The sequence below is a fragment of the Acomys russatus genome, chromosome 26 (genome assembly GCF_903995435.1).
Source record: "Acomys russatus chromosome 26, mAcoRus1.1, whole genome shotgun sequence".
NCBI classification, from domain to species: Eukaryota; Metazoa; Chordata; class Mammalia; order Rodentia; family Muridae; genus Acomys; species Acomys russatus.
Genome location: NC_067162.1, coordinates 41,135,229 through 41,152,279, shown reverse-complemented (window position 1 = coordinate 41,152,279; position 17,051 = coordinate 41,135,229). Strand labels below are relative to the sequence as shown.

General features: G+C 38.3%; 1 protein-coding gene and 1 non-coding gene across 2 annotated transcripts in view; one reads left to right on the top strand and one right to left on the bottom strand.

Moving 5' to 3' along the window:
* Positions 1–17,051, top strand: part of Cdyl2 (chromodomain Y like 2) — a 149,996-nt gene that overhangs the window by 16,596 nt on the left and 116,349 nt on the right. The gene's annotated exons all lie outside the window — the stretch shown is intronic.
* On the bottom strand, positions 4,167–4,298 carry LOC127209722 (small nucleolar RNA SNORA17). Its single transcript, XR_007833233.1, has one exon. It is a non-coding gene; the product is annotated as a small nucleolar RNA SNORA17 (small nucleolar RNA).

Here is a 17,051-nt window from a genome sequence, read left to right as displayed (position 1 = left end):
CTTCTCCTCTGACCCACTTTTTTGGTAAGTAAAGTTTTTCATGGTACGTATCCCTTGGACTAGTGTTTTGATATAAGTGAGTATATACCATTTGTCTCTTTTTGCTTCTGGGTGAACTCACTCATTATGATAATTTCTAGATCAATCCATTTGTCCACAAATTTCGGGAATTCCTTGTTTTTAATAGCTGAGTAGTATTCCATAGTGTAAATGTACCACAGTTTCTTAGTCCATTCTTCTACTGAGGGACACTTAGGCTGTTTCCATGATCTGACTATTATGTATAAAGCAGCTATGAACATGGTTGAGCATATGTCCCTTTTGTGTGGTAGGGCATTTTCTGGGTATATTCCAAGGCGTGGGATAGCTGGGTCTTGAGGAAGCCCTATTCCCATTTTTCTGAGAAAGCGCCAGATAGCTTTCCAAAGTGGTTGTACTAGTTTGCATTCCTACCAGCAATGAAGGAGTGGTCCTCTCTCTCCACATCCTCGCCAATATTATAGTATTTTAAAGTAAGTAGGTAATAGTATGCTTTCTTATAACTTTCCCAGACATCCTTGCTGCTATTTTACCCTCCTCTCTCCTTCTTTATTTATCTCTCTGCCCTATCCCTAATTGAAGACCCTGTTTTCCCAATCAGATCATTTGTATCTTGCTATTTCTTTCTCTATTGTCCCTGTCCTCCCTATGTCATAGAGAGGGAGCAATATTCCCTTTTTACTCTCCTGGTTTCTACAGTTATTGATATGTACTCATATCTGAAAATCTTAAGTTCACCTCCAGTGAAAGAGAACATACAATGCTTGTCTTTCTCACTCAGTATTTCAATCTTTTCTAGTTACAGCAGAATAGTGCACTATGTACATGTGGTACACATGTACCACATTTTCACTCTCTGTTGGTTTAAGTATATTTAGGCTGTTCCCATTTCCTAGCTGTTGTGACTAGAGTGGCCATAAACATGGTTGAGCAGGGTTCCGTGGAGCAGGATGTTGAGCTCTTTGGGCATCTGCCAAAGGGTGGCATATTTGGGTCTTGGGTATATGTATTTTTTGGCTTTTTGAGAATTCTTCCCACTGATTTCTATAGTGACTGTACCACTTTGCAGTTCCACCAACAATGCATGAGAATTCCCTTTTCTGCATAGGTTGTTGGTTCCGGTGTATGTTGTTGTTTGCTTTGCTGATCTTTGTCATTCTGGCTGGAGTGAGATGAAATCCCTGAGTTGTCTTTATTTGTACTTCCCTAATTGTCAGGAAGGATTTAACATTTTTTGAGACATTTCTTAACATTTTTTTTCCTTTGTTTTGAGAATCCTTTGTTCATGTCCCAGGCCCAGTTTTTGAATGGATAACTATTTGTTTTTTTGTTTGTTTTGTTTTGTTTTGATTTGATTTTGTCCTTTTTTATTTCTTTATATATTCTGGATATTAACCCTGTACTGGATGCATAGCTGGCAAGGATTCTCTCCCATCAGTCAAGTGAGCTTCCTTTTCACTTGACTGATTATTTTTTTATCTGTACAGTTTTAATTTTATAAAGTCTTACTTGAGTTTTGGGGCAAATAGAGTTCGTTTCGAAAGTTCTTTTCTACTCCTCTATCATGTCGAGTGTTGACTATGTTTTCTTCTAGCAGTTTCAGTGTTTTAGGTTTTATGGTTTAGTGGTCTTTGGTCTACTTGGAGTTAGTTCTTGTGCACGGTGATAGACACTACAGTAATTTCAGAAGCATGTGGACATCCACTTTTCTCAGCCCCATTTGCTGATGATGTTTTAGCTCACTTATGCCTTTGGCATTATTGTCAAGTATTAGGTGGCTGAAGATTTGTGTTCTAATATTTGGGTCTTCAGTTTTGCTCCATTGGTCTATATGTCCAGTACCAATGACAGTGTTTTTATTACTATGTAATATAACTTAAGACCTGGAATGATAATTCCTCCAGCATTGTTCTTGCTCAGGATTGTTTTGGCTATCCAAGGTATTTATTGGTTTCACATGAGTTTTAGTATAGTTTTTCTTTTTAATTGCTGCAAAGGATGACATGGGGACTTTGACTGGGATTGATTGCATTGCGTCTTTGATTAGCTTTTGGTAAAATAGTTATATCCATAATATCGGTTCTACCAATCCATGAACATGGGGTGCTTTTGCATTTTCTAGTGTCTTTCTCTGTTTTTTTTTTTTTTTTTTTTCCCTCAGAGGTTTAAAGTTTTCATTGCAGAGGTCCTTCACGTCCTTGGTTAGGCTTATACCCAAATGTTGTTTTCTTTGAGGCCTTCCACCCTTGCAATCTCCCTGACAACATAGAAAAAAAAATCTCACTGTGGAAGCTGTAGTGTCCCACATTGTGTCCCACAGTATACCTTTTCACTCACACTTCTTTGCTTGCAAACGTTCATTGCAATACCTTGCTGGTCTGGTACAAGGCCTCTTCCTCTACTGTGTTGATTCTGCAACCTCGCTGGGACGCCTCTTGGATATTTTATTGTTGCCCTGTGTCATGGAGAGCCTATAGTTTTGTATCTGTAACAACCACCCCTTCATGGACTCCAGCAGTTCATAGATCTAGTAGATGTTGGAGTGGGCCAATTCAAAGCCCTGGATCTCAGCCTCAGAGGTATCTGAGCCAGTGAGCCCATTGGCTCTCCTGCACTCATACCCTTGGGGCTGGCTCACCCACAACCCCCACAACCAGGGCCAACTCTATCCAGCTACCCAGGTAAAGTTCAGGGCTTGCTGTCCTGAGCATTGCAGCCAATGAGGGACATGGCCAGTTTTCCCACTCTCACGATCCCAGGGCCCGCTCTTCTTCCCATCATAGATAGTTAGGGATGAGAGAGGAGAGGAGGGCTGGCTCTCTGACACTCACACCCTGCTCACCCATAAACACTGCATCTGGGGCCAGCGCTACTGTGCTGCTCAGGTTAGGTGTAGGGCCAGTTCTCCCACTCTGATGAACTTAGGGCTGGCTCTCCTGCCTGCCGTAGGCGGTAAGGGGTGAGATGGGGGTGTGTCATCTTGCCCTTACGCATATCAGTACACAGCAGAGGGGCCAATTGTCTTCCATGCTCACATCCTCAGTCTGGCTTGCCTTCGCCCCTGCCATCAGAGTCAGCACTACTGTGCTACTGAGATGAGGTTCAGGGCTTGCTCTCTGAAGTGCTACAGCAGGTCATGCTGCAGCCAGCTCTCCCATGCTCACACTCTTGGGACAGCTCACTTGTGCCTCTGGCAACCAGGGACAGCTCTATTGCACTGCCCTGCAGGCGGGCAGGGCCAGCTTTCCTGCTTTCATGACCCAAGGGCCAGGTCTTTTACCTGCCTCAGGTGGCGAGGAGCAAGGATGAAGAAGGGTATCTCTCTCTTGTCTACTCCGCCATACAGGCGATGACTGGTAGGGCCAGCTCTCCAGCACTGGTACCCTCAAGGGCTGGCTCACCTGCAACTCACACAATGTGTGGAGTGCTGTCCAAGTACTGCAGCTGCCTAGGGGCTGGGTCAGCTCTCCTGTGCTCATGCCCCTGGGCCCAGCTCTCCCATGCCTTGGTAAGGTGGATATCCCTCAGACATCAACATGTCTCTGGGCAGCAACCTAGACCAGGGATGTCTACTTGACCTCTAGTGCTAACAGACCCAGACACAGCTCCCTGTGGCAGTACAGGCCAGGACCCTACCATGGTCCCTGGTGGTATCACTGGCTACTCCTATCAGGCTGTTCCTCACTACCCTAGGGTCTCCAGTTCTGCCTCTCCTCACTGTGCCCACATCCATTTCTCTTTCTCTTCCGTTTCTGTACCAGTTACTTGCTCCTCCTAGTGACATGTGGGGGATCTCTGAGTGTGGGGTCATCTCTGGAGTGGTTTCAGGAGAGCTGTGTCCTGTTTGTGCTTTATGGCGCAGGGCATGGGTCATCTCAGACACGGCCTGACCCCTCAGGCCTTCGTGGCACCTGACTGGTGGTTAGCTCAAGCTGTCTAGGCCCCATGGTCTTGCTCTGGTGGCCATCTTGGCTTGCTCCACCTAGCCTGCTGAGTGGCCCCATGCAAGGGTTGTCTGTCTTGGGCTCGCTTCCACCTGGGACCCTCAGTTCCAGGTAGCATTCTTCTAGTCTCAGGCTTGCTCCCTAGGGGACTGGTGGTTGTCTCAGGCTCACCTCTTGCCAGGTAGTGTTAGGCTACTAATCACTCAGGTGTTCAGAGGTCAGAACACTGAGCATAAAGAGAGCCTCTCTCCTCTCTGCCACCTACAGATGCACGTGTGACACCGCGGCCACACCTGCAACACTTCTAGCAGTAGCACATTGCTGAACTGATCATTGCTAGGGAGTTTCCTGGTAGAATTTATGGGAACTCTAATATCATCTGCAGATGAATTCTTTGTTCCAGATACTATTTGGAGCCCAACATTGGAAAGAGGTGGTCATAGTGGACATCCCCATCTCATTCCTGACTTCAGCGGAATTGCTTTGAGCTTTTCTCCATTTAGGATGATGTTGGCTGTGGATGTTTTCATATGTAGATTTCATTACGTTGAGATATGTTCCCTCTAGTCCTACGTTCTCTTCAACTTTTATCATGAAGGCATGTTGGATTTTGTCAGACTTTTTAAAAAATTTTATTTTATTTATTATGGATACAGTGCTCTGTCTACCTGTACATGTGCATGCCAGAAGAGGACATTAGATCACATAATAGATGTTTGTGACCCACCATGTGGTTGCTGGGAATTGAACTCAGGACCTCTGGATGAGCAGTTGGTGCTCTTAACCTCTGAGCCATCTCTTCAGCCCTTTGTCAGACTTTTTATGTGTCTCTTGAGATGATTGTCTGCTTTTTTTTTCATCTTTAAGTTCATTTATGTTGTTTATTACATTTATTGGCTTGCATGTATTGAACCATCCCTGCATTTCAGGGATAAATCCATCTTGGTCATGGATAATCTTTTCAATGTATGTCTGTATTTTGTTTGAAACTATTTTATTGAGCATTTTTGGCTATTTTCATCAATGATATTGACCTGTTGTTTTCCTTCCTTCTTTCTTTTGTTGTGTCTTTACCTAGTTTTGGTATAAGAGTGATACTGGCTTTGTAGCAGAGTTTGGGAGTGTTCCACCTGCTCCTGTTTTTTGGGTAGTTAAAGAGGAATTGAGTGTAGGTCTTCTTTGAAAGTCTGGGAGAATTATGTGAATCCATCTGGCCCTGGGCTGTTTCTTATGCTAGAAATCTTTTTATTACTATTTCAGTCTCCTCCTTCATAATGGTTCTATTTAGATTTTTGATTTCTTGGTTCAAATTTTGGTAATTTGGCTGAACCTAGATATTCATCTTTTTCTGTTAGGTTTTCTAGCTTAACAAATACATTTAAAAATATTACCTCATAATATTCTGAATTTCTTTGGTGTCTGTTAAGTATTTCCTTGTTCATTTGTTTTCTCTCTGTCGCTCTGTCTTTCTCTCTGTCTCTGCCTCCATCTCCATCTCTTCCTCCCTCCCTCCCTCCCTCCTCCCTCCCTCCTACCCTCCTCCCTCCCTCCCACCCTCCTCCCTTCCTCCCTTCCTCCCTCCTTCCCTCCCTCCCTATCTCTCTCTCTCTCTGTTTCTCTGTGTGTGTCTCTCTCTCTGGCCAAAGGTCTGTCAAGCATATCTAAAGAGCTTCTTAAAGAATCAGCTCTTAGAGTCATTGATTCTTTCTATTGTTCCCTTTGTTTCTATTTTATTGATTTCCATCTAATTTTATTATTTCTTGCCATCATCTGAATTTGGATTTTGTTTGATCTTGCTTTTCAACTTTTTGAGTCGTATAATTAGGCTATTTATTTGTGCTCTTTTTGATTTTTAAAATGTAAGCACTTAGAGCTATAAATTTCCATCTTATGGCTGCTTTAATGTTTCCCTAAGGTTTTGTTATGCTGTGTTTTTGTTTTCATTCAGATCAATGAAAAATTAAAAATTTCCTTCTAGATTTCTTCTTTGAGTCATTCATCATTCGATAATGAATTGTTTAATTCCCATGATATTGTGTATCCACTACAGCTTCTTTCCTCTATCAATTTGAAGTCTTATTGCATTGTGGTCAGATAGGGTACAAGGAGTTATTTTAATCTTTTTGAATTTGTACAGATTTGTGTTTCTCAGGATGTGCTCTGGGTGCTGCTGAGTAGAATGTGTATCCATGGTATTTTGGTGGAATATTCTGTAGATATCTGTTAAGTCTATTTGATATATGATGTCAATTTATTCTGATGTTCCTCTGTTTATATTTTGTTAAAGTGTCCTGTTTATTGAAATCACTACTCTTAATGGAATAATGTTAGTCTATGTCTTTAAATCCAATAGCACACTTTCAAAATATGAAATTGGTGTATCGGAATTTGATCCCTATGTTTAGGGTAGTAATGTCTTCTTGGTTAACTGTTTCCGTGTTTGGAAAGAAATACCCCTCTTTGTATCTTCTGCTTAGTTTTAATTTGCAGTCTATTTTGTCAGACATTAGGATAGTGACTCCTGCCTTCTTCCTGGTCTCATTTTATTGGAGTACTTTTAGCCATCCTTAAAAAAAAAAAAAAAAAAAAAAAAAAGATTTCTTTATTGTGTATACTGTGCTTGGCCTGCATGTACATCTGCAGGCCAGAAGGGGGCATCAGATCACATTTTAGATAGTTGTGAGCCAACATGTGGTTGCTGGGAATTGAACTTGGGACCTCTGGAAGAGCAGCCAGTACTCTTAACCTCAGAGCCATCTCTCCAGCTCCTTAGCCATCCCTTTACACTAAGAAAGTGCCAACCTTTAAAGCTAAGAAGTGTTTCTTTTAGATGGTACAAAGATGGATTTTATTTCTTGACCCACTCAATAAGTCCATCTCTCTTGATGGGAGAGTTGAGGTCATGGATATTCAAAGTCATTATTGAAATGTGTATGTTAATTGTAGTCACTGTGTAGTTGATTATTGGTGTTGCTTGTTCTCAGTGGTATTTTATGTTTTAATAATTATGGCTTTGTATTTCTTTCTACAGTTTTTCCGTTACGCTCATTTCTTCAGCTCATAATATTGCTTACTGTAGTTTCTTTAGGTTTGATTCGTTGAGTGTAAAAATTTTTTAGGCTGGAAAGTCTATCATGGAAATTTTCCTTATGGCTTTCCATTATGACAGATAGTTTTGCTGGGTATATTAGTCTAAGCTGGCCAGCATAGCCTATTAGAACTGGGATGGATTGTTCCAGGTTCTACTGGCTTTCAAATTTTCCATGGAGAAATCAGCTGTTATTCTGATGTGGTTTTTTTATGTGTGACTTGGGTTTTTTTTATTCTTTTTAAGCCGTTAGTATTCTTTATTATGTACATTTAGTGTTTCAGCTAGGAAATGCTGTGGACATTTTCTTTTCTGGTCTTGTCTATTTTGTGTTCTTTGTATATGTATTGGTAAATCTTTCCTTAGTTTTGGGATAAACCATGGGGATAGTTCATGAATTTGAGTTATTTTATTTTTAAAAGTAATATTGGCCTATGTATAGATATATGGATGTATGTTTGAGTACAATGCCTTCAGAGTCCAGAAGAGAATGCGAGATGCGTTAGAGTTGGAAATATAGGTCATGGTTAGCTGTCTGATGTAGCTGCTGGGAGCTACACTTGAGTCCTTTGTAAGAGCAGCACGTGCCATCTCTTCAGTCCACACAGCATTTTCCTAAGATTACTTTCATTCTTATTCTGGCTCTGATAATTGCCCCTTTTAGCAAATTGAATCCTTTAATTTCGTCAGGTGGTTAAGTTAAAAATCTGTTAGTTTTGTTCATTTATTCAAAGAAAACTTTTATTTTTCTCTCATTTTTCAACTCTTTCATATATATATATATATATATATATATATATATATATATATATATATATATATATATATTCCTTGTAATTTTCATGCTTCTATAAGCTTTAGCTTTACTTTTTCTAGTTACTTAAAGTTTACACTTGGCGACTGATTTATAACTTTTGTTCTTTCTGTCTGTATGTTTACAGTTGTAACCTTTATTTCAACTTGCTCTTACTGGGTCCCATTCAGTACTGTGGTCTTACTAGTTTATGTTTTTATTTTCATTTGTCTCAAGATACTTTTGAATTTCTTTCTTTAACCGCCTTGTTATTTAAGAGAAGGCTGATTAATTTCCATATATTTTTGAACCTTATAGTTTTCTATTAACAATTTATAGCTTATTCCATTGCAGCCAGAAAACATACTTCATGTGCTTTTAATTTTTCAGTTTTAAAATACTAATATTTTTATGTACTCCTTGAAAATATCAGACATATCTACAGTGCTTTAAAAAATCTTTTCCATGCCAAATACTACTCTCAAATTCCTCCCAGGACATACCTGTCTTCCTTTTTGACTTTATGCCCTTTAAAAATTATCATTATTATTAACATCTCACTGAGTCCAATTAATTCTGGCCATGAAAAGGCTATTGTACAATCCATTGAGGTATGTGCAACCTATCAGCAGGCTGTATCCCCAGAGAAAACTATTTCTCTCTCCCTCAGTAGGCACCAACTGTCCAACATTTTTCAGCCAGCTGTGGTGCCTCATGAGCTCCTCCTCAATCTATGCTGTCATTTTGACTGGCTTGATCCTGTGAGGGTCTTGTACAAGTAACCACAGATGCTGTGAATTTGTGTGCATTAGCCATGGCATCTCCAGAAGTCAGCATTTCATAGCGTGAATCTCTATCCCCTCTTTTGCATACTTTATGCCTGCAATATATGCTATGTCTTAGAAGCGGGGATGTTGATGTCGATGACTTACCTATGGCTGAACACTCACAGTCACCTATTCTCTGCACCTTTAACAGTTTTGAGTTATTAGCCACTATTTACCGCAAAAAGAAGCTTCTTTGGTCGAGATCCAGAGCGCCACGAATCTATAGGTATAAATATATATTTGTTTTTCAGCTTAAAAAAATAGCAAAGTTTGGTTTGTGGCCCAATATGTGGTTGGCCTGTCTTGGAGAACATTCCATATGCACTTGCGAGGAGCATACATTCTGCATTACTGAGTTAGGGGGTATAGATTTATGACATGTTGGTTTCTAGACTTTCACTAGAATTTTGTAATTTGCATATCTGCCCTGTCCTTTTTGATTATGGGATGGTTAAGTATCTATTGCAGGACTGTTTATCCTTTAAAGTTTGCTTTACATATTTGGTGGGCTGTGTTGTTAGGTGCACAGGCTTTTATGACTACTATGTATTCCTGAAGGTCAAACACATTCAGCCTTTTGTTACTTTGGCTCTGTGAATCTGGAATTTGGCGAAAGCTTCTCTGATTTCTTTACTCACAAACAGTTCCAGCGATGGCTCTAGAGCCTGCTGTGGAAACAATTCCAGCGATGGGTCTAGAGCCTGCTGTGGAAACAATTCCAGCAATGGGTCTAGAGCCTGCTGTGGAAACAGTTCCAGCGATGGGTCTAGAGCCTGCTGTGGAAACAATTCCAGCAATGGGTCTAGAGCCTGCTGTGGAAACAATTCCAGCAATGGGTCTAGAGCCTGCTGTGGAATAGTCCTTTCTTTCTTTTTTTCCTAACCTAAAGGTGGCTGTATAGCAATTTTTTGTTAAGTTTCACCGTGCTACTCGTTCCAACTGCATGCTCTGTAGTATCTCTTTTTTCTGAGCTTTGAGCTAGGTAGCATAGAGGAGGATGTCAGACAAGTGAGTGTCAAGCATGAAATAGGAAGTGAAAACACTGTTTATGTTCTTACTGAAGTTTGGTCATATTATTTTTGAATATGGCCAGATCACTAGTTGAGAACTTTAGGTTAATTTGTTAGGGGCTTGGAGAAGTTTATTCTAATGCATTTTTTTTCCCCCAGTCTTCATATTGCTTTTATGGAGGAGAGAATATTTGGACGCCTTCAATTTGCTAATCTTTCTGAGTTTACGCTCATGTTACTGATTCTTCACAGTCTTATTCTAGACAACACAGAATATTTTGTCAAACCCTTATGTATCATTTTTCTTATGTTCAGCCCCCTAGACACAGCTATAGAGGGGAGAATATGATCACTGTGAATGACTTGCTCCCAGCTTCATATTGTAACTAATTCCTTATTCTGTACTTTCATAGAAACTGAAAATGCCTTTAAATTCATCTTAGACTAGTTTACATCCCCACCAGCAGTATCCAAGTGGGAGCGGGGCTTCGCCTACAACTCAAGCAGAAATTACTTCCTTAGTAGCTGCCATTCTGAGAGGTGTGATGGGATCTCAGTGCAGTTTTAATTTGATCTCTCTGGTGACCGTTGAGACTGAACATCTTCCACATGTTTATTGGCCGTTTGTATTCGATCTTTGGAGAAGTGTCTGTTCATTTCATTAGCCTGTTTGTTGATTGGGTTGTTTGATTTCTTGCTTATTTTTGAGTTCTTTGTATATTCTGTATTTTTACATATTATTCCTTTGTTAGGTGGATATTCTGCAAAGATTTTTTTTTTCCCATTCCGTAAGCTTCCTCCTCATTCAGTTCACTTTGTTTGCTGGGCAGAATATTTTTATTTGTCAGTTGTTGGCATTTTTTTTATTTTTTGCAACTGGAGTTTTGCTCAGTCCTGCTTCGTGTCCTTGCCTGTGCCTGTACCCTGAAGCCTTTCTCTTGAGTTTCCTCCAACAGCTTCAGAGTTTCAGGTCTTATATGAAGGTCTTTGATTCCAATGACATTGATTTTTGTACAGGGTGTAATTTTTGTACAGCGTTCTAATTTTATTATTTTTTTTCCATGTGGGTTTTTAGTTTTCCCAGCAGCATTTGCCGAAGAGGCTGACTTTTTGACAATGTATATTTTTGTGAAGAGTCAGTTCGCTGTAGCTCCGTGGGTTTATAGCTGGATCATCCATTCTGACCTACCGATCTAGGTGCCTGTTTTGTGCCATGCCATGCTGGTTTTCTTGCTGTGGCTCTGTAGTATAACTTGAAATCAGGTGTAGCGATGCCTCCAGCATTGTTGTTCTGCTCAGGATCGTGTTCGCTGTCCAGAATCTTTTGTATTTTCATACAAACTAAGAGACCTTTTGTTTTTGTCTTTCAACAAAGCAATGGAGTGATAGTGGAAACAGCCTTGAATCTGTGGATTGCTTTTGGTATTGTAGACATTTCCACAGTGTTACATCTTTTGATGCCTAAGCATGGGAAGCCTTTCTAGTGCCCTCTTCAGTTTCTTTATTGTCAATGTCAATGTCAACAGACGTACATGTGGAAAAATTTCAAAAACCAAACCAAACCAAAAACAAAACAAAACAAAACAACAACAACAACAGCAAAAAAACCCACCAAAAAACGAAAAACAAAAAAACCAACAACCAACCAAACAAAAAAACCCTCCAACAAACAGACATTCGTCATCATCATCATCATCATCAACAACAACAACACTGAACAAATGATTTGTCATATGGCCCAGCTACACCACTGTTGGACTTTTTTTCTAAAGTCCTTCAAGTCAATACTTTTCATAGTCACTCACCCATTAGTCACACACTCTTCACAAATTATGTGACATGGGACCAACCTACGTGTCCAACAGCAGAGCAATGGATAAGGAATATATACACATGGAATTTTTTCGAGCCATAAATAAAAAGTTAAATTGCTTGCGGATAAATGGATGCTACTGGAAATACTCATACTGAGCAAATTAGTCCAGTTTCAGAAGGACAAGTGTCATACTTTTTCCTCTCATTTTTGGCTCCTAGATTTTATGACGATATTTGAAATCATTTATATGTATACACTTATATAAACTTAGTAAAATACCAGGGGAATAAGAGGCACTAAGGGGGATAGGGACTATGTCTATCACACAGCACAGATTGTATGAAAATGTCCTTGTATAACATAATACATTTAAGTATACATTAAAAATTAAGAAACAACACTAAACAAAAACCACTTGAGGACTTTTGTCCAGAATCCACAGAAGGCTCCTGGTTGGTAGAAATAAGAAGTTCTTATTTTCTCAGGGTTAAAAAAAAAAAAAAAGTCATCACACCCCTGCCACTTTCCTTGTAAGGTCGTCCTCATGCTCTTCGGTGGTACTAGGTATGGGTCTACAGTTGTAAAGTCAGTTACAGTCATAGAAGCTCATGGCTCATCCTCTCAACTATTTTAACCAGTTCCTTCTCTCAGCTCCATGTTCTAAAAGTCAACAAATTGTAGAGATTTAGATTAGAAAGCAAATATGTACTCAGTATAATTTTTTTTTTAAAACCAGGATTTGGGGAGATGGTTAAGTGATTGATGCTCTTGCTAAGCAAGTGTGAGGCCCTGAGTTGAGATCTCCAGAAACCAATATAAAGCCTGAATGGGCATGGCAGTTCACTTGTAACTCCAGCCTGTGTTACTTGTATGTGTCTCCGTGTGGTATGTGCATGTGTGTGAAAGTGCCTGTGAAGGTCAGAAGAGGGAGTTTTATCCCTTGCACCTGGAGTTATAGGTAGCTGTTAGCTGGGACTTGAACTCAGGTCCTTTGCAAGAGAAGAGCATGCTCTTAACCAATGAGCCATCTCTTTAGTCCTAGTAACAGACTTCTTAGGGGTGACTTTTCATGCTTAGAAATAATCATATTTGATGATAATGCATTTTCATTTTATTATTATGTGAAGTCCAGCCAATTGCTCTGGTGGAAATTGGGTACTGACATTTTAAAACATGATTGGTGTCTGAATTTTTCTTTCTTTATGTGCATGCTAATTTAGTCAAGGTTAATGTCAGAGACATGCTGGTTTTTAAAAATTAATTGATTAACCTTTGATTTTCTCCCTGTGTTCAGGGGTAGTTTATATAACACATCAGTTAGACTTTCTCAAAACTCTAGTTAAATTAGTTAAATTTTCTGTATCTGGCATATTTTTTGAGATAACTTTGGCAATATTTGTAAATTAGTTGACTTTCTATATTTTTTTCATTCATAACTTTTGGTACTTTATGTCGGTGAGAATACCATGTATAGTGTCTTCATTTTAATCATTATCTAAAGAGGCACAAAGAGTCTCTTCTAACAATTTTGGAGTATCACTTTCTTATAATTGTCTGTTCTTCCTAAGATGGTAGGCTTTCTCTTTTCCATATCATTTATACCACCACAATTGTCTCTTATATTACTTTAAAAAAATAAGTCCTTTGCTTTATTTTCTTATTTTCTTCACTATGTAGTTGATGACTTACTTTCATCAATTCCTTCATGTATTTAATTGTTTGTTATTTAATTGTGGAATGTAATATTCAAGTAAATATGATATATGCATTCAATTTAATAATAAAGATGAGCACATAATTTAAGAACCCCTTTTAGCCCCTGAATGACTTATGACAACATGTGTTCCCTCCTTGTCCAGAAGATAATTATGCTCCAGATTTCAGGTTAATTGTGTCCTTGGCTTCTAGAGTAGTTTTACCCAAAATAGTCATGGGTCCCTTAAAATAAAAGTTGCTTTATTTTTTTCCAGGTTCTGAACTCCACAAAATTGCAATCAGACCATATGAATTTTCAATTTTGTTTTCTGATCAGCATTATGCTCTTGAGCCTCACTCCTACTGATGTAGCTGATTTTTAAAGATTTCTTGTGAGACTGTGTGGGTGCATATTCCCATATGCAATTAGACGAAACTATTACGATAAGTAATATATAACATTAAAAAAAAGTGGCGGTCAGTTTTGTCAACTTGTCACAAACTAGAATCATCCAAGAAGAGCATCAGTGATGGGTTGTCTAGATCTAGTTAGTTGGCCACATGTGAATGTCTGGGGAGTTGCCTTGATTATGTTAACTGATGCAGGAAAGCCTGCCCACTGTGAGTAGCACCATTCCTTAGGTAGAAGATCTGGAACTATAGGAGAGCGGTAAAGGTAAGCGGAGCACCAGCATGCATGTATAAATTCACTGCTTTTCGTTCTTGACAGTGGGTGTTATGTGACTAGCTGCCCTGACCTCCTGCTGCCTTGATTTTCTCAGCATATTGAGCCATGAGCTGAATTAGCCCTTTCTCCCTTAAGTCCCTCTTGTCAGGGTATTTTTATCCTGGCAATTGAAACTAAACTAAGACAGTAGTATATAATAATGCAGAAACAAAATGTGGAAACGTATGGAATCCATATACTCCATTGCCAATGGAGTCACAACAGCAACCTTGTAAATATATTTGTAGCTCTCTTCTGGCATATTCATGCCAAACTCTTCAATCCACAGGTCTTAGTGTGTATTCAACTTTCCAGATTGCTGCATGTTTACTAAACAATTGCTGGAGAATTTGGTTTCTTTCATCTTCATTTGTTCCTAATTATCAGTCTGAGTTGAATGTTTTAACTTATTTATTTTCACAATAGATGTTTAAAAATAAAAAGGGAAGCACTTAGAGCCATGGGTTCTTTTCAGATTACGGCTTTAATTCTACATTTTACTATATAATCTTTAAATATCATGTATATGAGTGTTTGCACGTATGTGTATGTGCCACATGGATGCAATGCCCATGGATGCCAGAAGAGGGCGTCAGATCCCTTGGAACTGTGGGTACTGGGCACCAAACCCTATAAAGAGCAGCCTGTGCTGGTAGCTGCTGAGCCATCTCTCTAGGCCCTAGATAGTCTTCTGATTGTCATTTTAAAAAAAGTAGAATGTGTCTTCAGTTGCTCTTTGTCCTGTTACTGAAGGATTATTTGGGAGGTTGTTTTTAAAATTTCATAAAATCATATTAATGTTATTTTTCTTTTCTGTTTTTATTGTTTACATGTCCAGGTTTTGGCACATGACTAGATTTATAAGTAAGAAATTTAATTCCTTTTTGTAATGTGATTAAATTTTTTGCTTTATGTGAGATCAATATTTTATTGATACTTGAGAAAAATACATATCCCCATTGAAAATACAAAACTCTAAAGCTGTTTTGTGTAAATTATGTATATTGGTAGCTGAGATATTCAGTAAGGCTTATTAATTGTATCAGGCAAGTTGTTTAGATGTTGATTGCTATTATAAGACTGTTATATACCTGGTAAGTTCCCATGTTGATGAATAGAGAAAATTGTTATAAGTGTTGATATATTTGAAATTATTTATAATATTTTAGTTTATATATTTGGTTAATCATGATTTTTTAGTCTTTTCTTGGGTTTGATTGTTTGTACAATTTCTCATTTCTGCTGGTGTTCTGAATTGAATTCAGTAGTGCAATTTTTCTTTTGAGTAGTTTGGCAGCTAATGTTATAAGAGTTTTCTGTCCTAGCTCTGACTTTCATTTTTTATTTATGTATTTAACATACATTTGCTGGTACAATATGATTTGTGTGACCTTTACGTAACAATTCTGAGTTTTATACCAATCATTTATTCATGTTTTTATATCTTGTGTGTTTTTACTATTGGCTATTGAGAGGAAGGCATTAAAGTTTCTATTCTGATTAGGGTATACCTATTTTTCCTTATAATTTTTCCAGCTTTTGTATTGTATGTTAGTATAGTCTTACCAGTGTTTACACTATTGAATTTGAATGTGTGATATTAGGCACAGACAAATTTTTAACTCCTAGGAAAGCAGTCCTTTTGCCATTGTAAAAAGGGATTCTTGGTAATTGTAATAACAATTTTTGCCCCCATACACTCATTTGGAGCAGGGTTTTTCTATGGAGTCCTGGCATGGAAATGGATTTATAGACTAGGATGGCCTTGAACTAAAAAAAAAAAATACTCCTGCTACTGCCTCCTGAGTGCTGAGATTAAAGGTGTATGCCACCACACTTGGCAAAATCACATCTGTCTTTTCTGATTAGTAGAGACACAGCATATTGCTTTATTGCTTGTATGACATGCATCTCCCTCTCATTTTCCGTCTACATTTTCTGTATCTAAATATTTTAGCTGTCTTTTTGCAAATGGGGTCTAATTAGATTTTTACATTCCTGAGAGCCTTTATATTTTTATTGAAATATTAAACCATTTATGTTTAATATAATTGTGTGTATATTTGGATTTAAAGTGACTGTTGTAGTACATAATTTTTCCTTTTGCCATTTTTATTCTTTCATCATTAAAAGTCAATATTTTATTAATATAGTATCATAGCACAAATAGTATGCAAGCATTCTTGGATCTTTACTTTCAGGCCACTGTTCTGTTTCAGCTGAATTGTTTTTTTGTTTGTTTGGTTTTTTTTTTTTTTTTTGGGTAGCAAGTACAGAGCAACGAATTGAAGCATGATTAGTACAAACTGGTGGTGTCTCTTTGCTACTGAGAAACTTTTACTGATACTATAGTCTGGAACATTCTTCTGTCACAAATCTGTGCTTCTTCATAACTTTGCTTTGCATGATCTTTCTCAGTTCTGCTAGTGTGTAGGTTTTTGAATAACAAACCTAGTAATTTTGTCTTAGGTAGCTGGGATTATTAAATAAAAAAGAATCCCATTCCCTCTTCTCTCTCTCTCTCTCTCTCTCTCTCTCTCTCTCTCTCTCTCTCTCTCTCTCTCTCGCATATTTATGTCATACCATTTTCTCCCTAATTTAAATCTACCTTGATTCATCCCATTCCCTCTATTAATTTCTTTCTGTCTTTCTTTTTAAAATCATTTATAGCAGAAAACTAGACGCACTCTTATTGATATTTTACCCTTTTCCAGTCAATGGAAAGACCTCAGAACTCTCCTGCCCCTATAGGATCTTTGCTGTTTCTTTGATTATCTCCCCTCTCTGGTATAACCCTTGCTATTTCCCTATCTCTATTCTTGGACCTGAAGTTATTCTCTGAATAACTTTTGGTTTTCTTTAGTGAATTCCTCTTCATTTTTTTTATCTTAAATATCTTTACTTCACATTCGTTATTACAGTTTAATTATTTATTTTATTTGTATATGTGTATGAATGTGTGTGATGGCTCATGTATGGAGGTCAGAGGGCCACTTGCAGAAATTAGTTCTTCCTCTTTAACATGTGATTTCCAAGCATAAAATTCAGATCATAATGTTTGGAAGCAAATGCCCTTATCCATTGAACCGTCTTTTCAGCTCCCATTTCATTA